This window comes from Ascaphus truei, chromosome 12, assembly GCF_040206685.1.
Source record: "Ascaphus truei isolate aAscTru1 chromosome 12, aAscTru1.hap1, whole genome shotgun sequence".
Classification (NCBI taxonomy): Eukaryota; Metazoa; Chordata; class Amphibia; order Anura; family Ascaphidae; genus Ascaphus; species Ascaphus truei.
The window spans coordinates 28,386,102-28,409,369 of record NC_134494.1 but is presented as its reverse complement, the minus strand read 5'-3'; the positions used below and the strand labels follow the sequence as shown (position 1 = coordinate 28,409,369).

The following is a 23,268-nucleotide window of genomic DNA, read 5'->3' as shown; positions in this document are numbered from 1 at the left end:
CTGCCACATCAAACTTACAAATCCATTTATATTGATTTTAATTAGTACATCAATAACTGACCACTGATGAGCCCCAGGCTTCTTACCCTGACCAGAAAATAATAAAGAACTCCAGGGCTGTCCCACAAATATATTTATCCTGCAATATTGTGTTAGGAAATAATGAATGTGGATGTCACTATCGAACCCCACCATCATTATCTTGCTAATATTTTTGTCTCCATTATTATTTTAATACGTTTTTCCTCACCTGTTCTCTGAACTACAATTTACGTGCTTGGTTCCCGAACACAGGGATATGGGTTGGGTAGAATTGGTGAAATTCTATGGACAAGGTATTGGTTCCGAAACACACCATACACCATTTAGTGGTTAGTTTAATATGGACATAGGCCTTTAATACTTACTCGCTTCTCATTATTGTAAAGATGAGAATAAGACATTCAATAGAATGCGTGTCACAACTAGTCTGTTTCGTTATTACTATTTTTTTGTCATTATTATTGGGGGGGGGGGGGCGGGAGAGAAACCTGGAAACAAATTGAGGTAAAAGCCGTGTTGCCTTTAATTAAGAAACAAGTTCAGCTATTATATTGAATATAGTCATTTATAAACTGTAGCCAAAAATCACCAGAATTCAATTAAAAATGATCAGAGGCTTCAAGGATGAAAGGCGTTTTACATTGCTTTCTTTTTATTCTAATTTATACTCCTAATCATGCTGTAAACAACCTATTTCCAAACATGACAGCTTCTAAGTGCCCTTAAATTGTCTCTAGATTCATGACTATTCATTATTTGAACAGTTGTAACATGGCGCACAGTATTCATAGAATACAAAGATTGCTTTATTTTATATCAACACATCCTAGTTAACAAATTCCTCTTAATTGTGTTTGATGGATGTAGAGCATTGAACAAAGGGATTTTTTGCATTTGTGTTTATTCTACACCTTCCTTTGAATCTCTACAAAAGCATATTTAAATCATTCAAAATATATTCAAGACCCAATATTTTGGAGCACTAAAGTCACTACACTTCTATCATTTAACACACACACACACACACACACACACACACACACACACACACACACACACACACACACACACACACACACACACACACACACACACACACACACACACACACACACCTTTTAACTGAATGAGACCTAGACTGATGGTGTGTGTGTGTGTGTGTGTGTGTGTGTATGTGTGTCACACACAAATGTAGCAGTTTAACGTATTGTTAAAGAACATGCACTTGCCATTGAAAGGCTTTTGTTCAACAAGACCCGTGTGATCAAATTGTCCCTTTCAACACTGGTTTCAATAAAACCTACTGAACATCATCATCACTTTGACCTTGGTAAGGAAGAATTAAACACTTTTCACATCAGGAGAAGAATTATAAACTGTTTTTCTTTCCCCAAGGTCTTCATTTTTTGGAAGACCTCAATTACAGAAACATTTTCTACGCAGTAAAATATAAAAGTAAACGACAAAGGCTTAGAACTGTTAACCTAACCTGAAATTGTACAACTGGCCTGCAAGAAATTGACAATTCATATTCTGTTGAACATATACAGATACGAAAGCACAATTGTTGTTTTGTCAAGATACAGTACGTTATATAGAGTGAGTTAATGTGCAAGCATTCGCACTGGAAATCTGGGATACATGGACATATGTTGCAATATTGTGTAATAAATACCAAGGCACAGACCACAGGGCGATAGATACACACTTGTATAATAATGGGATAACATGCAAGGCAGTATTTAAGTAATATTCCCTGAAGAACAAGGCCCGAAGCGAAGCCGAGGGACTTTAACCCAGCCAGGGCATTATTGACCAGTAATGCCCTGTTCTGAGGGTATTATTACTATCATAGGCTAAAATGTAGGCTTATTTTATTTTTAACATTTTTTCATAAAAAAGATACACTTTTGTAGTCATATTGATTTTTATCAGCAGCATTATTGTCTACATTCTTTTGCTTTTACTCAAGTTTATTAAAAGGAAATTGTAGATACACAGCCCCCTCTATATAAACACACACACACACGGCAGACCCCCCCCCTCTACATACACAATCTGCAGTCCGCCCTACAAACTGCGTCTGTAGCCCCCCCCCCCCCCCTCCTCCACCCTCTACACAAAAAACACACACGCCGACCCCCTGCAAACACACACACACACACACACACACACACACACACACTGCACCCAGAAAACACACACTGAAGACACTGTAGCCCCCCCCCCTGCACCCACACACAAACCAACAAAACAGACTGCTGCCACATCTACATCCACAAAACACACACCAACAGCCCCCTCCCTACATCCACTGCAGCTCCCTGTAAACCCCCACACACCAACAAAACAGACTGCTAACCCCCTTTACACCCACAAACTGTTCCCCTCACTCCTGTGCTTAACTCTCTACAGGCAGGGTGGGGGACTTGATGCTGCCTCCTGTCCAATCACCTCCCCTATCTAAGCGCCGATCTCACTCTTTGTGAATGAGAACTGAAAGCGGATTGGCTGAAAAACTTGGCAGGGTGCCAAAAATTACAGGCTATTACCGATTGGATAATGCCTGGAATTTTAACCCGAGAGCAGGGATTTCAATAATGCCCAGAACTTAACAGTGAATGTGTATATGTGGTGTATACACATACAAATAACAGTATTATGGCTGTGGTCTCTATTAGTTACGCACACTGACGCAGAGTGAATAAAAACAATATATATATAAAATAACCTTTATTGTCCGAGGCCTTAGGCGTGTAATATAGTGCACGCGCAACCATGCGTGTTAATTAGAATTGGCTGTGTCCAGGCCTGGCGTTGTATACTTGCACAAGTACATGAAAATTTATATTTTCGCGCTGCTGCCGCACCACATGACGCAGCCAAGCCAATCACAGCGCTGCTATCGCTGTGACATCTATAGCCAACCCCATAGCCGCGCATGCCACTGCTTACAACATATAAATGAAACGCGCGCGCCACGTGCATGCGCAGCGCCTACTATATAACAAGCCTTAGGCCGAGTACCCGCTGGCGCTGACCCCGCTCATGCTTTAGGCCCGGGCCGTAGAGGGGGGGAGCCGGGCTGAACCGTGCGGACGCTGAGGCTCGCCTGCAGAAGCTGTGCGATTCCACGCACATACAAGCGAGTCAGCGATCAGAGGTGGGGGGAGACTGAGGGAGGCGGGGCAGTGACGTCGCTGGGCCAATCGCCCGCGACGCACTGACGTCGACGTCACGGCGCAGACGTCACGGCACCGTGACGTTGACGCAGCCCCACTCTCATTGGAGGTTTTCAGCCGACAGCGCACTGAAAAACTCCAAAGCCTCCGCACGCCTGCGGACGCTCGCGTGAGCCCCCTCTCAAGGCATCCTCATTGAGGATGCAGGGGCTGAGCGTCCGCACGCCTCAGCACGGCCTGTCCTTGTATGAACTCGGCCTTAGAGTGGTGACGTCACCAACTCTCCAAGCATGAGCGCCGGGTGTCTTGTCTATTTTGCAAGCGCGCGTGTGGGGGCATAGGGGCATGTTAAGTGCGCTTCAAAAAAATAATTTTGTCTCCCCCAAGCTTGGGTGAGCGTGCGTGCCCGAGCGTGCGGTGACGTCAACAAAAGGATTAAAAGAAGTAAAAGCGGCAAGCACCGCGCACACTCGGCCTTAAACACACGTGAGGTTGCAGAACCAAGGCCACAAGTTATAAAACAGTTTCGTTAGATTAATGGACTTGCATTTCTTTGTTCCTCAAGCGCACATCTTCCTATTGCTTACACAAGCAGCATATACAGTAACCGCTAGTACTTCCATAGCCAATACTGAGAGAGGAAGTCATTGAATCCTGGATTTCCTGCTTGAGGTCGTAGCCAAGAACTTCAAGACTTACAGTGGATTCGGGAACTGACTCATAGTGATTCATGGTTAATATAACGACTGTAATATGTCTCTGATCATGGGACTTTGAAGCTAGTCTGAATGGAGCTCCGTCTCTTGTTGAAAACAAAATACTACATTTCTGAAATGTGCATTAAAAAAGACCTTCTCATACTAAATTATTGTTATTTTTAAGGAAGCAAAAATGTACACTTTTACATCTACATGTTTTAGTGCAGTTTTCATATGATGAGATTAATTAATGGACAGGGAGCTGCAATAAATAGTCTGCTCCTATAATGAAGGGTACTGGAAGCAGTTGTGGTGATGTGTGCAGCAGTCATTTGGTTATCACTGCATTAAATGGCATAGAAATTATACGGTATGAGATACATTTATACCCTAAAAACTAAAGCTCCATCCCTTTATGGGGGGCTGGCGCGTCACTAAATATGACATCATTTTGTATTACATAATACTAAATGTGTGTCAACCAAAATGTTTTTTGTAACATTTTTACAGCTTTCACAGAAAGAAAATTCATTGTGATTAGTTTAAAAAACAAAAACAAAATATTAATGGCGGAGGAATTAGAGCATCATCCCTATGAGGCTTCTTCATTAAACTGCGATAGTGCCAAGCAGGGCACTACTGCACGGAAGTCACCATTGCAGTCAATGGGAGTTTCCATACAATATTGCCCAGATCAACACACACTGTTTAATGTACAACCCTCTATGAGTGCCATTCTGTTAGACACTTGAGCAAAAAATGTATTTAGTACAAGTTATGCTCTCTTTAAAAAAAAAAAATTAAAAAAAAAAAAAATTAAAAAAAAAAAAAATTAAAAAAAAAAAAAATGATGTTACTCTTGTTTAGCCCCTTCCCAAATACAGAAGTCTCTACATGCCAAGCCCTCTACAAGCGCTACAAAACAGCAAAAGCAAAGCCACATTTATAGACCAAAACTACACAAGGTTTGGCCACCAATGTATTAAAACATTGGGCCCCATATTTATGAAGAGCCCCAAGCCATATAAAACCTGGCCATTCAAATGGTCCATACAATATAAAAGGTGTCTCCCTATACCGGAAAGTATTTTACGGAACCCCCCCATTAATCTGCCAATCGGGGATCCTGATCAAGTCAACTAATCAAATGTCTGTTAGGGCTGGACCCCGCTGGTTACTGCAGCTCCCGCTGTGGCGGACGCTGCAGGGACGAGAGCCCTCCCCTCAAGGGTCCCGGCCCGCTGCGAGGGGGGGCCACAGCGCTGTGGCGCGAGTTGCTCCTGCTCTCAATGCTCTCTGCCGGATGATGTCATGGCCACGCACCCCCCTCCCCCCCGGTCTTTTGGCCTGCAGCTCTCTGCAGACCGGGGAATCGGCTGCACGCACCGCCAGTCTCGCGGGCGCGCGTGCAGCGGCGGTACTGGAGCCTCAGCAGGGGGGTGAGTCAACTTGGTGGAAAGGAGAAAAAGGGACTACTTATACCCCTCAAGACCTCCTGGAGTTTTAAAACACTATAAAAAAAGGTGAAGATCACGTTATCTTACCAGCAGTAGCCAGTCATTTATTTTCAGTCATATTCTATAGATAAAAAAAGAAGAAAGATTCCTGCGCTCCTACCAATTAGGCTAAAATAAAATAATAATCTCGTGAGAAAGGGTAATTTTGTTAAACCCTTTGGCCAAAGCATTTATAAGCCTGCATGCCACGACAAGGCATAACCGTATGCAGGTACCTACACTAAATATATGTAATAATTGTCCCATGGACTGGTGAAGAAATGTGTGAACGCCCTGAAGTGGTTAAATAAAACATAAGCTTATGCGAGTAGTGCAATTAAAATCTGGCTAAAGCCAGTAACATAGTTACCTTACTGTAGAGGTAAACGGTGGGTGCACAAATTCCTTAAAGTGAATATAATAACACTTACACATATTTCTGTCAGCCTTATACATTCAGCTCTTCAATAGAGGGTGATGTCCAGACTGACACTGGGGTGTATTGTAACTGCACTAATAGGAAAATTGGTAGGGGCTCTGTAACTGCTATATAAAGCAGAGGAGCCAATAAACCTACCCCTATGGCCCTATAGATAAGAGAAATGACTTGTTCTAATAAGAGGGGAGGTGGACTGTAACTCTGCCCACCACCCCCTAATAACATAGCTGTCTCTTTACACAACATGGATCTGATGACAATAGGAGGTGGCAGCCAAAGGGGAAAGAGGGTATCTCAGGGAGGGGGGAGGGGGGAGAGAAAGAAGAGGGGCCCTGGTGTGGGGGGGGGGAGGGGTGTGTTGTGTGGGGGGGAAGGATGGGTGTTGTGTGGGGGGTAGGGAAAGAGGGGAAAAAGGGGGGGGGTTGTGTGGGGGGGGAGGGGGTGTGTTGTGTGGTGGAGAAAGAGGGGGGAAAGGAGGGGTGTTGTGTAGGGGGGAAAGGGGGTGTGGTGGGGGAGGGAAGAGGGGGAACAGGGCATAAGAAGATAAATGGCTGGTGAAATGGACACCCAAAAACCATGTTGGTGCTAAAGACAGGAGAGAAAAAGAATGCATAACATTTAATTTAACTCGAGTCTTCAGGTTCAGGCTCATCCATAACTTTTTTCTGCAGTCCGCCTAACCCTTTCAGAAAAGGTTTTTACCTGTAGTCCGAAAACCAGATTAGTCCAATAGAAGGTACCACAACCTGAAATATAGGCAATTCTTAACAGAAAATGTGGCTTTTTGCCCTTTTTGGACTGATAGAAATGTTCATGCACTTTCTGTTGCTTTAACCCAGTAGGCTGCGCAAATAAATATTGTATTCCATATAAATCCACTTTCACCCCAAAATATGATGATATTTCACACTGTTTTTCTATTTTAAAGTAATATGGATGTGAAATAATATTTTTGACAGCTTTTTGATGGCCAATACGGTTTTATTTAAACAAAACAAGTCAATAACCAAAAAGAACTTGCTTAAAAAAACCAAAAAAAAAACATGCTGGCCCTTCATTTCTGACACTGGGAAGTAGAAAGCCGCTTTGTATCCTTAACTATGAAACAAATGTTACAATCAGCAGAGAAAGCATTTAGAATTTATACTTCTGGAATCTCATTGTAAAAGTCATTTTAATTACCGAGATTCTTGAACTCTTACAAACAGCCATCCTTATAAATGACTCACCGAGATTCTTAATTCACTATACAACTCCGGTGTATTATTTTTTTTTTAACTTTCATACTTACAACAACAACAAAAAAGAAGAATATAGCAAATCTTCATTGTAGACTTTTAACGGTTACAACACTTTCACAGCGCTATAAAACAATAGGATATCTGATGTCACAGTAGCGCCCTAAACACATGGGTACAAACTGGATACAATGAAATACAATAGGACCGACTGCCCAAGCGTATTAAAATCAGAATCAAATAGCTCTGTTCCAAATCCTAACATAGCCGAGTTTCTTAGAAGTGCATGGCAGGTGGGATGATGTTTATATTTAGTAATAAATGGTGCCCTTCAGCAGACAAATAACTCCAGCAATATTTTAATCAACAGTTGAGTGTGGAGTTGCTGCTGTTGATATCCATTATTTAGAAATGAATGTATAATTCGAGACCAGCTGTGAAAAAGGAGGGAATGTTTACATTGCCCAAATTATGCACAGCTAAAACACTGACAGCTTGCACAGATCGCTGACAAGTGCTACCAATATTCTCAGCTTTTGCAGATTTTTTGCTTGCAATTCTAAACCAATTACGTCGATTAGGACCACTCCTTCAGACCAGCATAAAATGACAATGGGGTTCAAGTGATATTTAAAAAGTAGGAGTTCATGTCCAGGGAGGGATTTTTATTTATGCACCCAGACGAGAGCTGCACCTCCCGCTCAGTCAGGTTTTCAGGATATCCCAGCTTCAGCACAGGTGGTTCAATCCGAGGCTGATTAACCCTGCTTCAGCACAGGTGGCTCATTCTGAAAACCTGACCTGTTTGGGATGAGGCTGACGAGGACTGGAGTTGAGCCCCCCCCTGCTCCAACATCCGCATAAAACCAAGGTTTTTCTTGATTGTGCACTTGCTGCAGCGTATAAGGTTTTGGCCAATTGGGTCCCATGCCATGAGATTTAATCCACCATACGGATCCCCCCAGCCGGGGATGCTACCAGAGGCACCATTCGAGGTAAGCATCTCCGAAAGCAGGGGCTACGGGAACTAAAATTCATGGGGTTCAGCTCCAGAAACCCTCTGCTTACCACCTATTTAAAAAAAATAAAAAATAAAAAACTCTAGGCAGAAAAAAACGCTCCTTTAGCTGCCAAAGAGCCAATCGGAAACACCCATTTATTTAAAATTGGGCTGTTGCTTTAAGATTCTGCTTTGAACTTACATTACCCTTTCACGTTATTTTTTAACTCGTCCAAAAATGTAAAAGAAACACACACACACACACACACACACACACACACACACAAATTCCCTGAAAGTTTTAAAGCGCTGATTTATGCCAATGTCATAGATTAGAGCAGGAGTGGCCAACTCCAGTCCTCAAGGGCCACCAACAGGCCAGGTTTTCAAGGTTATCCTTGCTTCAGCACAGGTGGCTCAATCAGTGGCTTAGTCATAATGACTGAGTCACCTGTGCTGAAGCGGGGACATCCTGAAAACCTGACCTGTTGGTGGCCCTTGAGGACTGGAGTTGGCCACCCCTGGATTAGAGAGCGTTCGTGTATCCCAATAGTTATTAATTTTATTGCTGGCCAGAAAAGCAAAATTGGATACATTCCCTAACACCTACAATCTCGCAATTAAACTAGTTCTCGCTTATTTGCAGTGTGAAATGATGTCCGTTTTAATCTAAGGGAGAGGACATTTTTTCAAGAAATGTGCCACGTATGTATAATAAAAAAAAAGGGGGGGGATCTCTTTGGGTACAGCTGTTTTGTGTGTTTGTTCTTTTAATCTATCTAACAAACTAAATGGCTCATAGAAGTCCATTCAAGGGGTATGTGGTCAGGAATATTCCTTCCCCTACAATATTGTACATTACTGTAAACCATGTAATCAGGATATGTAGAAAGAAAGGAGCACAGCATCCGCATCAGTGGATCAAAAATAGATAGGGCAACTCCAGATGTAGTAAAATTGTGTTTATTGCACAATCAGCTTAGCAATGAAGGTGTAGGAAACACGCCAACATGTTTCATCCAACAGGACTTTATCAAGGGAGAGAAGTACACAAAAGTACAAAGTAGTTGTTTAGTCTGCGTGTGCACAGTGGAGTGCACTGGACTCAATGCAATGAGAGAAAAATGCTGTCTGAGGGGTGGATTGATAATAGCAATAACTTACACGGCCGTGTGCAAGTCAATGCCCCAATACAGTCTCTGTGGGACCGATACTTTCTCCCCAACTCTCCCATTCCTCGTGGTAGACGTTTTCCCCGTGGTGTGGAGATAGAGGTCCCCCGTATGCAGGATGATAAATACTGCATTATAAAACAGTATTTATTTTAAAAATGCAAGCACAGCAGTGGACTTGCATATAAAGCTGGACTCCGTCGGTGGTGGTAGCTGCTCCGATTGCCATGCAGCAGTGGCTTCCCTGCTCACCACGTTCGGTATACAGGGCTGGAACACGGTTGATCACAAGGAACTATGGTGGCCGCCGAGGATCAAAAAGGTAAACACTACTCAAGCAATGTGTTTCGCATCGATAGATGCTTCATCAGGTTCGGTCATACATTAAAGCAGCAAAACATGTAAAATCGTATAGTTTTGTTTTGTTTTTTAAATAAATCAGTTCTGTAGTATTAGATAGCTGTTTTGTTTTTTGTTTTTTATTCAACTCTTAAAGTTGCAGTTCAAGCGGTCATTTTCTCCCCCATTCATTCATATGTGCATCAATACAATCTACTCCGACAAGTTTCTGATTGATCCGTTCTCCTGTAATTGATCGCTAAAATTCGGCTGGGGGTTCACTAAATGCATCTTGGGTCCTATTCTGCTGCACTGACAGCCAAGGTTCTGTGAGGAAGATCATGTGACCAGGCAGGCACTAAATCTAATTGGTTCACTGCTAGAGAGAGGGCAGGGCTCAAACAGGTGATGCTGTTTCAGAAGGGGAAAGGGGTGTGACTTTGCATATGGTTTCTATAGGAACACAAATGCCTGTTACATTAGAATACATTAAAAATGTCTTTAAAATTGTTTTTTTTTATTTTAATGCTACAAGTATTTTCTCGCAGTACAGAGCGGATTAAAAAAAAAACATGTAGGATATTGCTTGAACTGCAGCTTTAAATGCCATTATTAATGAGTTTTAACGTATGCTTTGATTTCTATAGCAGGTTTTAACCCACCTACCAGCAGTGCAAGATATTTGCAACACTTTCCTGTTTGGGATCATTTGTTGCCAAAGTTCCCAGCAGTTTGAGCTGTAACAATAGACAACATAAGGGATACATTGTAGCTGCTGAGTCACACTGACTGAAGCAGCCATTATGTTAGGCACACAATCAGAATGTGTACAGATTTATAACAGGAGCACCAAACGATTGCCAGCTTGGTAAGAATGTAGAATTATACATTGTCACATGCTTTACATATATAAATAAGTGTGAGGGGGGGGGGGAGAGTTGGCAAGTAGTATTGCTGCTTTAAATAAATAAACATGCATTTGCTTTTCACAACAGAGTTAAGGGGGAAAAAATCAGTTACAAGAAAGAAAGGACAAAGAATGGTCAAAGTGCAGTTTGCTGGCAGTCATTCTATGGCTGCAGTTCTGTGGCATAGTTACTTTGTAATGACGTAAGTGGCTCCCATCCAGCCTTTCCTTTGGTTGTATTTACCACTGAAACTTCCACTATGCAGCAGACTATAATCAAAATTCCCTTTGTGAGAAGGACATTCTTTTTACCTCCGGGCAGGGGATTGGCCGGGAGTGAGTATAGTAAACTGGCCTCCATGCATGGTGGGTCCTAAAAGCAATAGTATGTAGTGCAGTAACCCCTTGTAAAAGGTGGGGTCGTGGGGGGAGTCATTAAAAGCCAGGCTGCAGCTCAAGATTCTTCTTAACCTTTCAGTAGGCTGCCATATCCAGCAGACTCCTCAATCGTGGTCAATTACATCTAATAGGTTTGTTCCTACTATACCGTTTACCGGTGAAATTAAGATTTAGTGCCCAACAAATGGTTAGTATAAAATCAATAACATACTACATTATATTCTCTTTCCTCTCCCCCCCATCCAAGAATTGCACAAGACAAGGTGCTCTCACAAAGCTTCAAACCAGGCTCCCACTTCAAAGGTTAGCATTATTGCAAAAAAACAAATTATGTCTTCATTGTTAAACGTGTATGCATTTAAAAGCTAAATCAGGATCACTCAAGTTTGGTTCTGAGAAGAAACTAAAAACCTGAAACGGAGAGAAAGATTAGTAGGCTTAGTAAAAGCACTGCCTTCCAAGAGGATGAACCAGCTTCAAATCCCAGGGTTACGTCTCCTGGTTCTGTGCTAATCACTTTACCCGTCAGTGAACCCAACATTATATTGTAAAGCTCTGTAGGGCTTGTGCCTGAAGAATTCAATCTACAGTGCCTTATTACCATGCAACGCTACTGTACATGCAGAAAATTATTCTATCAAAATGCTAATAATTACAAGAAAACAAAAAAAGGTAGAGACAGTTAAACTGCACTAGCTGAAGTGAGAACCATTCATCCTTTTACTGCAAGAAAAAGCCATTGAGTGACAAAGGGGTTAATGCTGTGTGTACAAACTCTTTCTGCAGACTAGCACCAACAAGCATCCCGAATGCCAAGGAAGATTGGACAGGAAACATAGTAACAAGTCACAGTTGTATTCATGGAAATGATAACTAGTGTTACCACTGTTGCAAAACGCTGTGAAAATTCCCTTCTGTAACCTGTCCATGCTTTATTATAGTAAATACTTTGAAAAGTCAGACAGAGCCAGAAACCCTACCCGCTGCCTTGTATGCTTTTCTCAGGTCTACTTCTCACCTGCGCTACTGTTCATTCACACGTGCAAAAAGGTGCAGCGACCAGTACACTGACACACACGGGAGGATGTTCACATTAAATTTAAAAAAAAAACAAAAAAAAACCGAAACATCTTCAATGTCACTTACAGAAAAGACGTGTCTGTTTATTTCTTGGCTTCAAGGCAACAGATAAACAGAATACTGCCGACTGAAAATGTACATTGTTTGCCATTACATACTGGCACCATTGGGATCTTCCTTCACAACTCAGCCCTGATCACTGCAACTTTAAAGTCACTACTGACGGTCATTCTACGGTTGGATAGAACACATTCATTATCAATCTACATAGTGTATGATCTGGCGCTACACGTTCTTATACTCTATTGGACCTAAATTGAAGAACCTTTGTAATATTAATAGAAGGCAATATGTCCAAAAAGAGTTTAAGAAAGGGGAAAATAAAAAATAAATAAAAGAAACTTGCAATGCTGAATATTTTGTATTGATTACATTTGTTTTAGATTTGGAATGCTCTACGCATTGTATCCAAACCAATATATCCTATGCTTCTTACCCCCCAACCCCCCCCCCCCCCCCGCCCACACACAAAATTCGATCTTTATAGTGCAAAGTACTGTGGTTATTATTTCATTTCTACACATTTTAGGGAAAGTATTACATAGCCAACCCAGTCTATTAATTTATTCAAAATCAAATATATGTTGTTAAATAGAATCGAGAGAGGTACAAAGGGCATACAAGGTCAATGGCAGTAACAACAACCCAGCAGCCCTGGGGTAACTTAGCTTTATATAAAAAAAAAAAAAAAAAAAAAACACCCCCAAAAAACCACATGACCTCAAGAGAGAACTGCAGAGAACTGAATGAGACGTGAAATTCTTGTAAAAGAGATGTCACAGCTATGGAAACTTGAAGGGAGAATATGCTCAGAAATGTTAAACACATTCACACATACATAAGACAAGGAAATCTACACTGGTGGAAAGGGGGGGGCTAAAACGAGTTCACACTTCCGACATTTATTGCAATTTCCTCTTTTGATCCATTGGTGGTGCAGAAAAACTTTTGTATATTGGATTTTTTTTAAAAGGAGAGCTATGGAATGTACATGTATTGGCCTCTAAAATTGGTATAGGACAGAACTAATATATAATAAAGATCAACCCATTTATTACCAAACATTTTTTCCAGGAATCATATATTGAAATAAATTATATATTTCATTTGTATGTAAATTTCCTGCCTTGGATTGATCATAACAAGCAGGCAGCGAGTTTCTTAAGGTCAAAATGTTTAATTTTTTTTTTATGACATTTTTTGTAAGTTATTTAAAAGAGATCAAATAAAGGTGATAGTGTTGCATACACTTTATTATTATTATTATTATTAAACAATAGTATTTTTTGTTAATCATTTAACATATGGCCAATCACGATAAGTTCAGCTGGTGTGCTCTCTTAAAGAAGCAATTCAAGCCAACGATTGTTTTGCAAATGTTTTTATTACCATAAGTTTGAAGCAGGGGGTCTCCAGGGCTGAACCCCATTCATTTCAGAGATACTTGCCTCTGTAGGGGATGCCAGTAGCTGATCTGCTAGCAGGGTTCATTTAATGGTTAAGTTTCAAAGCTACTGCGCTCTGCGGGCCAATAGGAAACCGTGCCTTCATCAGGTTCAGCTTCCTATTGGCCCGCGTGACGCCGGAGCTTTAAACTTTGCAGAGATCCCGTTTGGAGGTCTGTATCTCGGGGAAGCAGGGGGTCCCCAAAGCTGAAATTAACAGGGTTCAGCTCCGGAGACCCCCTGCTTCAATCCAATGTTAAAAAAATAAATAAAAAAAATTAAATAAAAACACACTTGAATTTCTCCTTTAAGCACATGAGCGTGACCTGCACTTAAATATCATTGTATCGGCCCTAAAAATGCATCACAAAGGACTACAGCACATTTAAACCACCACCCGGTACAAAATCAAACTGACTGCACACTATCTCAGTGCAAAACAACTGCATTTGCATCACTCTAAAGTGGATAAAGATAGAAAGTTGAAAGAAAAAAAAACAAAAAAAATCCCCAAATTCCTAGTCGCCTTTTGTTTAGTCTCCAACATTTTTGGGAAATGATTAAACAAAAACATTGTTTAATTACTCCCACACTCAAAGTTTCTCAAATGGTCATTTCTCAAGTCAAAAGCTCCAAGCACCCTCCCCCTCCCCCCCACAAAAAAAAGCAGGATAATCAAACCGGGCAACTGAAACACATTGAACACAGTTATTGGGATGCAGCTTACCTTATCAATTTATAAATAAGAGAAATTCCAGAAAGAAAAAGGAAAAGCACTGAGCGTAGTTACTAAAACATACTTGAGCATCCAGCATGCTACGAGGAATATTGTGGTTAGCGACACGAACACGAAGCATGTCAAAATGCAAACAATTAACAGATAGCTTATCTGAAGCATATAAGGGACCATATGGTGTCGCAACTTCTGATGCCTGTTGCTGCCATAACAATAGGCCAGTGCAGAAGTGGACCAGAGACACTATTTGACAAACTGTCAACAGCATTTTTTCAGAGCTCTAGGGCGCTGGCGTGCTCTTCAATTTGCATTTTCCTTTCTTTTACAGGTGAAGAAAGAGCAAACCAGATGTCAGCTTTAGAATTGAGCCGTCTGGTGTGGCAGCTTTAACCCTTTCCGTGTGAGGGGGGGGGGGGGCTACACTGTATTGTAGAACTTATAGCCAAACTCTATCCAACGTGCTCATGCATACTGAGAGGCGTCAGTAATGCATTGCTGTGCTCTGCCTTGCAATGCGCGGAGGACGCCTCTGGCAGCAGAGCTGTTAATAGGAGAAGCTTGGCGACTTGCAATGTCAAAGACCGCACTTTAAATGTACCTCAACGGCTGAACATTAGATTGCAAGCACTTTGAGAGAGGGATCTTGCAAGTTACAATGGCTGCAATAGTAAAAAATAATAAATATGCCAATTGTTTTACACTTTGGACCAGGTCCACAAAAATCTTTTAAAAATCAAGGCTTATAATAGGACATGACTTCACAGACGTTACATTTCTGAGTTAACATTGTATCCTTAAAGCCAATTAGCTAGGGCTCAGCTTAACTACATTGTTGCCTTAACTTCCAATAATGAGAGGTCAAATATGTATTTGGGCCTTATTCAATATCTGCCCAAATGTCCCCTTTGAAGCTTATGGGAGTTTTGGGGCCTAAAACGTCCACTTCGACAGACATACAATATTACCCCTTAGCGTTACTCTGCTCCAGACCCGGAAATGGTTTCTCAGCTGGAGTTGAAAAACAGAAGAGGGGGAAATAACGCTAGTAATAAAACACTATGTTTGTTAACCCATACTAACTGCGGCGTTACACCCTTCCAAACCAGCAAAAGCCCCATCTCAGTGTGTGGATATGAGGAACGCCCCCCCCCCCCCATATGACCCAAACGTTAAGTCCCTGTGCAAGCTTTAACGAACGTGTTATGATAACATCATTTGCATATCTTTATCACTAATGCCCGTATAGTTAACACTATGCCCTTTACGGGAGAAAACATGACTGTTATCCTTTGAGAATACACGGTTAATCTTAACGTTGAGTTAACCATCGTCCAAATGACTTATCGGAGCTTTGTTGACAGGGCTCATTGCCTTGGTTGACAAAGTGTTTTAATTACGCACTGGTCTGTCAAAGAACATATTTGTCAGCATTAACTCCCTTTTATTCAAATGGTTTCGTTTTTACAGATTATATCCTTCCTGGAAGCACAAATTCTCCTCCCCAACATAGAAGTTTCTGTGAAAGACTAAATCTAAGCACTGGGTTTTTTTTCGCTTCTTTTTTATTTATTTTTTCAATTCTCCATGGAAATCTTCTAATACAATTTTAATTACCAAGGCTATAAACCCTTTACTTATACGAGACAAAGCAACAACCTTTCTTAAGCCGAGCAAAAGGCTTAAGAAATACAAGTCAATTATACACACACACACACACACACACACACACACACACAATGTATATACATCACTTTCCACCATCCATAACCATAGAGACAATGAATAATACAGAGGCATGCTAATAGAATCCGGGACTAGGAGACACTGGGTGAAGAGGATTGCCTGTTCTGAAGAGCTTACAATCTAATTGCAATTACACATTAAATGGATATTACAGATAACAATTACTTTATAGAGCATAAAAGAAGTGTTGCATTAAAAACAAAATGATGTTTTGTTATTAAAAAAAAAAAAAAAAGAGGATGATAGGTGCTAGAAGTTGGAAGACTCAAGCACTGAAGGTGTTAACAGATCCAGACATCCTGCCACAGCTAGAATCTAGACAATGAGCTTGCTCTCAAGAACGCTTCAGCCTGGGGGAGTGGTTATTTAAAAACACCTGGCTTCTTTTATTCCTGCAGCCTCCAAGTGCATTCTGCTCTGAGCACCAGCTCAAATGAGGTCATTTTGTTTTCTGTTCAGAATTTCAACAATGCAGGGGCAGCCTGCAAGCAAACTTAGAAAAATGTTGTTTGCCCTGTATACTACTGCACATCACAACAGTGGAGGCAACTGCAAAAGTCAAAAGGGTTATTTACTGCAAACTGTACAAGTAGGGGGATGGGGGGGAGAAATAATGTTACACTTGCTAGTGTGTGTGTGTGTGTGTGTGTGTCACACACACGATAACGGCATTTTGGTTCAAAAGCTTGGGAGGTGACATATTGAAAAAAATCAATTAATTTCAGCAATAAAAATCTCAGGGAATCATGACGGAGACCCCTTTTTTTGTTCATAATGAGGAATGAGAATGCAGAACAGGTTGTTAGTGAAAGTAAAGCAGCACACACATTGGTGGTATGGAGGTGAGAATCATTCCGTCAAAAATTAATCGCTAGTGTGAGCCATAATGCAACCCATCGCCTACCCCCTGTCTAAAACCTTGTTACATCACAGGTACTGTCATATATCCTTATGCCATTGATCATTTAATGAGAAAGAAGGCACACAATTAGATATTCCGCAAGTCCGATGGAGATATTTCCCGCTCTGTCATAACAGCTTGCTAAATGTATAAACCCAAATGGGGCACCAGTGATGTGTTCAAATATTTGTATGCAGCAGTTGTTATTGAGCTGTAAATCATTTTCATGTTGAAGCCCTTTCGTTTGCAAGATGCTAACTCGCGACTTTTACACCAGGGGTGGGAAACGCCAGCCCTCAAGGGCCATCAACAGGTCAGGTTTTTCAGGATATCCCTGCTTCAGCACAGTTGACTCGGTGTTTGACTGAGCTGCCTGTGCTGACGCTGGGGTATCCTAATAACCTGACATGTTGGTGGTGGCCCATGAGGACTGAAGTTGCCCAGCCCCTGCTTTGGACGCTTGTACGGTTCTTAATATGGCTATGTGTATCGTTTCAACACACAACAGAGGCCTGCAACTCACCCCACACAGCTGGAGCTGAATACAATAGGTGGGCATTAAATACGGCTATCAATCCCTTCTGCTGCAACATATCAAGTACAGTATGTAAACATGCTACCAAACAATAGCGTTTCATCCTACACATTCATTAACAAGTATCACGTGTTGGTCGTTAACAACAAAAACATGTCATTCAAAAACATTGCACATTTACATGTTCTTACTATCACAAAGGCTTGCAGAGATGTCACGCCTTCAGTGATGTGTTGCGGGCTTCCCGGTGCTTAAGGGGTTAACACTAGGCTTGAAGCCTGAGGTTAACAGCACTTTAAAGTCAGCCTCTGAACAGGCAACTGTTCTGTATGTCTCAGCACCAACCCTTCAATATAAGAACTGTGTGTAGCCTTCTCCCTTTTCTGCCCCCTCAATCTTAAAAGTACACTCGAGAAGCCACAGGCAAATAAAACCTGCTAGGTGAACGCTTTTTAGACTTTCCATTCAGACACTGACCAGTCCAGTCAGTAGACGCAGCTAGAAAAAGATTTCCAACATTTCTTAACAGTCGTGTTTTAATCGAAACAGCCGAGGCGGCAAACACAATCGTACAGATCAGGACATCTAGGGACCGCAAGAACCATGCGGGAGATTAGGATCCATAGGGGAAAAAAACGCAAAAACTATTGAATTTTACACATATCTATATTTTCCCATTCAAAATGTGACATTTAAATTAAGGAACACTTCACACGCCTGCCGTGAACATACAGGGCAGAGATTTTTTAAAACATTCCAAAACAAGTGAACAGCAAAGTATCACACACACACACAGTTAATCAGTATGGGGATACTTTGTGTTATAGAGGGAATGTTATTTTCATTTTGCCACATTCCAAAATATCCCATAAAATACTAGTAAATAAAAAAACCATTCCCAGTCCGTTTCTGCTCGATACCATTTACTAAACGTTACAACTTGGAATCAACATATTTTTTCAATAGGAGAGAGGAACAAAACAAAACTAGATCACATACTGTAAGAACACCAAGAACTATTTTGAGAGCCAAACCCTATTAAAATAAATAACCCCCAACATACCAAGTATGCGCACTCTGTAAGAGGCTGAAGGGTTTGATGTAAAAGCCAATTCAACAGGCCTCAAAATACAGCATTTTCTTATCGTTCATTTCCATTTCTCACCCAGCCCTCTAAAATTTCTAAATTCTATTTGCATAACAAATTTTGTACTGCTTGAGTTGTTAATTGCTACTTAAGAAAAGCAGTAATGAACAATGCAGGTTTTTTTTATTTTTTAAATAGACTACAGATGACATGCCTGTATTCTTTGAAGAATATACTTATTTACTCTGCACTATTACAACTGGACTAACACGGCTATTTCTACTTAATTCTTGAAAAATATACAAACTCCAATTTACCCATGCAATATATAGTTTTAAAGTTTATAAAGGCAACAAGTGTAGAGTGAGGTTTGATCCTGCACAAATACTATAGGATCGAGCACAGCGCAGGCATAAATGAAAATAAAACAAATAAAAACAGAGGTTTGCTATTTAAAAAAATAAACATTTAAAATGAAAAAAAAAAAAAAAAACCTTGAAATGGAAACATGCACAACTTAAAGGGAGAGAAAAAGACTGAAAATGACAAATCTGCAAAAAGTACACATTTTAATTTTTAATATGCTGCCTCTTTTTGCAAAACAAAAACAGGGCTGGTGGGTATTTAAATGTGCGTTCTTTACTACCTGAATGAAAAGTGATTAGTTGTGTATGTAACATTATATATTACTGCCTAAAATGACACTACTTTTCCTGAATATAAATCGATATTAGCTTTGCAATTGTGTATTCTTCAATAAACAAAAGAACGTGCGTTTTCGTAAAGTGGGTATTTTGAAATATGTGTATGTACAAATGTACGCAGATTAAGAATGATAAATTGCAAAAAAATAATTGTAGAGCCATGTGAAATGGGATATCTAAAAGGAACCGCTTTGCATGAGAAATGCAGATTTCTTTTTATTTTATAACCAAGGACATCCATAATAAAACATATCTATAAAGAGTGGGTAAACATTTCACACGGGGTTACTCAACAAAGAGAAAAGATGATAAGACTACACATAGTAAAATGAAAATATCCATTAACCCAGGGGTTGCCAAGTGCAGTCGTCAAGGGCCACCAACAGGTCAAATTTTCAGGATATCCCTGCTTCAGCAACAGTGGCTCAGTCAACGACTGAGCCACCCGTGCTGAAGCAGGGAAACCCTGACCTGTTGGTGGCCCTTGAGGACGGAAGTTGGACTACCACGTAGTCACACAAAGTGAGATGGCAAACGGTTTCAAAGTAGCATGCTAAAAAAAGAAAAAAAAAAAACACACACCAATGTCATAATAAAACAGTATCTAAAATCACACACAATGAATACAAAACGCACAAAAACCCTCTGTGACCAATTATTCACAAAGTGACATTTCACTTAGGGGTGGAGAAATGAAATTAAGGACTGAAGAGGAGGGATCAAACAACTTTACTGTGTTGATTTCAAAAATATTTTTCCGTTCTTATTTTTGTGAAACAATCAATGGAATATCGCCAAAGTCATAATTAGCATTTTAGGGGGGGGGGGGGAAATGGATACATTAGCGCCCCAATATAAAATCGCTTTGGGTTAATGCTACGGTGATAATTTATCCCTCTATATAAAAGCAGACACTTGTTTATAATAGGTTAACCACCCCCTGGGGAAATGCGTTAGCTGGAATCACATTCCATTATTTCATCATAAAAATTGCTTTTCCAGTAACAATGAAGGAGAAGGTTTGAGAAAGTCTAGATGAAGCCATTTTCCCCATGAACAAATATGAATGTACACACTGCTCATTTAAGGAATAGTGAACAGTTCCAAATTGTATCTAACGGATTGTACACTTAAATGTACAGATTAAGTCAATTTCACTGTGCAATAATTTTAGAAACCATTTGATGAGCTGTGCAGGAAATGGGACAGCTACTTAATTTTAGGTGCCAAATGGTAAACTAATTACTAAAGTACCTTAACACTCCAGTAAGACACCTGTTGAATGTTAGAAGTGTGGAAAACAATTGACTGAAAACATGTCACCAACTCTAAGCAGTAAAACAGTTTGTATGTATATCTTCTCTAAATAACAATAATCTGTTGCTTTCAAAATATTCCCACACCCCACCTTTACTCTAAGACCCAATTCACAGAGCATAGTTGGCACAAATCACTTACACTATTAGTAAATATTGTACTGTACTGTATATCGCAATATTCTAAGACATTTAATCTTTGACCCCAAAAAGGTCACATCATTATTTTGGTGTTGGAGGCAAAGCAAAATAAAAAAAAAGTTATTAAAATGATTTTTAATGGGGTTAAGAGTAGACTGGCACATGTAATTAATAATAAAATTGCACTGCATTAGTTAAATTGCCACCTGGTAGGGATAAAACAAAAGTAATAAAGTTCCTGGTTAACCTGCTGCAGGTCACCATCACCAGCATTGCAGAGGTTAACAAACTGTGATGCTGCTCATCGACAAACAGTCGAAACAACTATTAAAGTCCCCAAAACTCTAAGCATTACAAAGTTTAAAAAAATGGTGACTGTCTCGCCATGACTATTACATGTTATTTTGTTTTAAATGTCACCCAAATATTTATTCTTAGGAGACAAGTAAAACTAAAGATGGGATTACATTAAAAAAAAATGTTGCCATGTTTTGCAGAGGAGAATATGAGCTGAACTGTGCTGTGAGTATTATTATCAACGTTTATTTCTAGAGTGCCAACATACGCCGCAGCACAGTACAATGGGGGAACAGAATGATGTCAATGACAAACAGAATGACATAACAAATAAGAACAAACAAGCGCACATACAGAAGGTAATGAGTAAACTGTGATTTAAGTATTTAAAATGACCAGCAACAGCTATAAAAATAGGTACAAAGGGATTACCGTCATCACCCCATAGGTGTTAGAACTATGACAGGTAGTGCTACCCAATTATGGATAGGGGGTCCACAACCATCCCTGACTTAACCCCACAAAGGGTTTCAAAGACATCTTGATTTTCCAAACTTTTTTTTTTGTACACAGGCAAAGGTTTAGGACAACACAGGATGTGTTCTATAGGATAATTCTAAATTATCCTAGTGCATTGCAAGGAGTGCTGGTGGCCCATGTTTTAGCCTAGAATTGAGCCTCTGTAATAACACACAGCAACTTGAAATCAACACACTGGGAGAGGTTTTCGTGGGGGGGGGGGGGGTCCTACCGAGGGGAAGTTTGTAGGGCGGAATCCTGTAGGATTTGCTACAAAGTCTTCTTTGCACACAGTTTTTCTGCTGACTCCAGACAATTTTCCACTTGAACTTGCAGGGAAGCAGCCCTGGAAAAAGGGAACAAGAATACATGATCCTTCACTGTCACCTCATCCATCCAAACAGCAAGGAAGGGAATCTACATGAAATAAATATATATTATATTATAAAAAGAGATGGAGCAAACTCCTGCTGCAAAGCAGGCTTTTCCTAGAGGGGAGATCTCTCTTTGTGTTGGGTTTGGGGGCTGGTTTTCCCTTTCCCAGGCGTTGCTAAGTTCTTCCTTCTTCTGGAAAAATGTGAAAAATGTCTTTTTTTGTGTGTGTGTGTTGTTAGTAGCTGGTAATGTCAGAGGAGCTGAGTGACTCAGGGAGAAGCCTGTTGCTGTACTGAAACACTTCCCAGCAGCCAAAGTGGCAGAGAAAAGAACTTCCAAAAGGGGGATCTCCTTAAATAAATAAATATATATATATATTTGCTCGCACACACAAAAAAAACACTTTGTAAAATCACAAACTGCAAAAAAAGCACGATTTCTGCATTAAACAATGGGGGGGGGGTGATCCCCCTTTTCCCCACCAAGTGCATGCAAAGCTCACCCCACCCCACCCCAACTCTCCCCCCTCCCCACAGCAACACACACAAGACAACTTACCCTACAAGGACTTGCAAAAACAACCCCTAGAACAGCTCAAATTAAAAAAAAAAAAAAAAAAGCAAGGCAGCAACTTCTTTGCCACTCTGTGTGCTTATTGTTGCATGGGGCTGTGTGCTGGGGAGGGAGGAAGAGAGAGAAGGGGGGGGGGGGGTGTTTGTCTATATATTATTTTTTCTTTGGGTGGTGGGTTGAGTTGCCCTGGGGGAAGAGGGGGGGGGGTTTGGGGGGTGGGTTGAGTAGCCCTGGGGGGGGAGGTTTTGGGGGGTGGGGGGATCCCCGGGGGGGGGAATCTTTGGGTGGTGGGTTGAGTTGCCCTGGGGGGGGGGGGGTTTTGGGGAGGGGGGGGTGTCTTAGGTTGGGTGGGGGGGGATCCCCGGGGTGGGGGAGGAAGGGGGGAAGCAGGGCTGGGTAGAGCAGCAGCCGGTAACAGGGTGAGTGTGGAGGCTCGGCCGCGCCGCGCTAGCGATGCGAAGAATGCTCGGAATGAGGAGGAAGGAATGAAATGAACGCAGGCAGGAGCGAACTCGCGGAGGGGAGGGAGGGAGCGGAGGGGGGAGAGAGAGCGAGGGGGGGGGGCGGGGACTGAGGGTGACATCACGTTCCACCCCTCCCTCCCGCAGCCGAGGGGCCGTGCCCTGACGTCACGGGGAAGTCGAGAAAGGGGGAGGGAGGGGCTGGGAAGCTGAGGTCACGTGTCCTGGTGTGTCACTCAAGCGTGGAGTTATTGCAGCTGTCAATGTCTGGCACAGGGCAGGAGATGCACTCTGTTTGTGGAGTGGGAGCAGCTCAGGGTGTGCAGTTTTTTTCTACACAAATAACTTGTTTTCAGTAAAAAAAAAAAAAAAAAAAAGTATAT

At 41.2% G+C, this 23,268-nt stretch overlaps 1 protein-coding gene across 14 annotated transcripts in view; it reads right to left on the bottom strand.

The window, feature by feature from the left end:
* The window catches only part of TEAD1 (TEA domain transcription factor 1), a 186,837-nt gene extending 164,233 nt beyond the window's left edge, over positions 1-22,604 (bottom strand). For 3 of the 14 annotated variants that reach the window (XM_075567142.1, XM_075567144.1, XM_075567148.1), the window contains exons 1-2: positions 22,410-22,578; positions 21,709-21,822 (exon numbers count right to left, since the gene is read on the bottom strand). The gene's annotated coding sequence lies outside the window, so the exon portion shown is untranslated. Of the gene's footprint in view, positions 1-21,708; positions 21,823-22,409 lie in introns of all 14 variants that reach the window. The other 11 variants (XM_075567143.1, XM_075567147.1, XM_075567146.1 and 8 more) reach the window with 6 other exon arrangements.
* Positions 22,605-23,268: the final 664 nt, after the last annotated feature.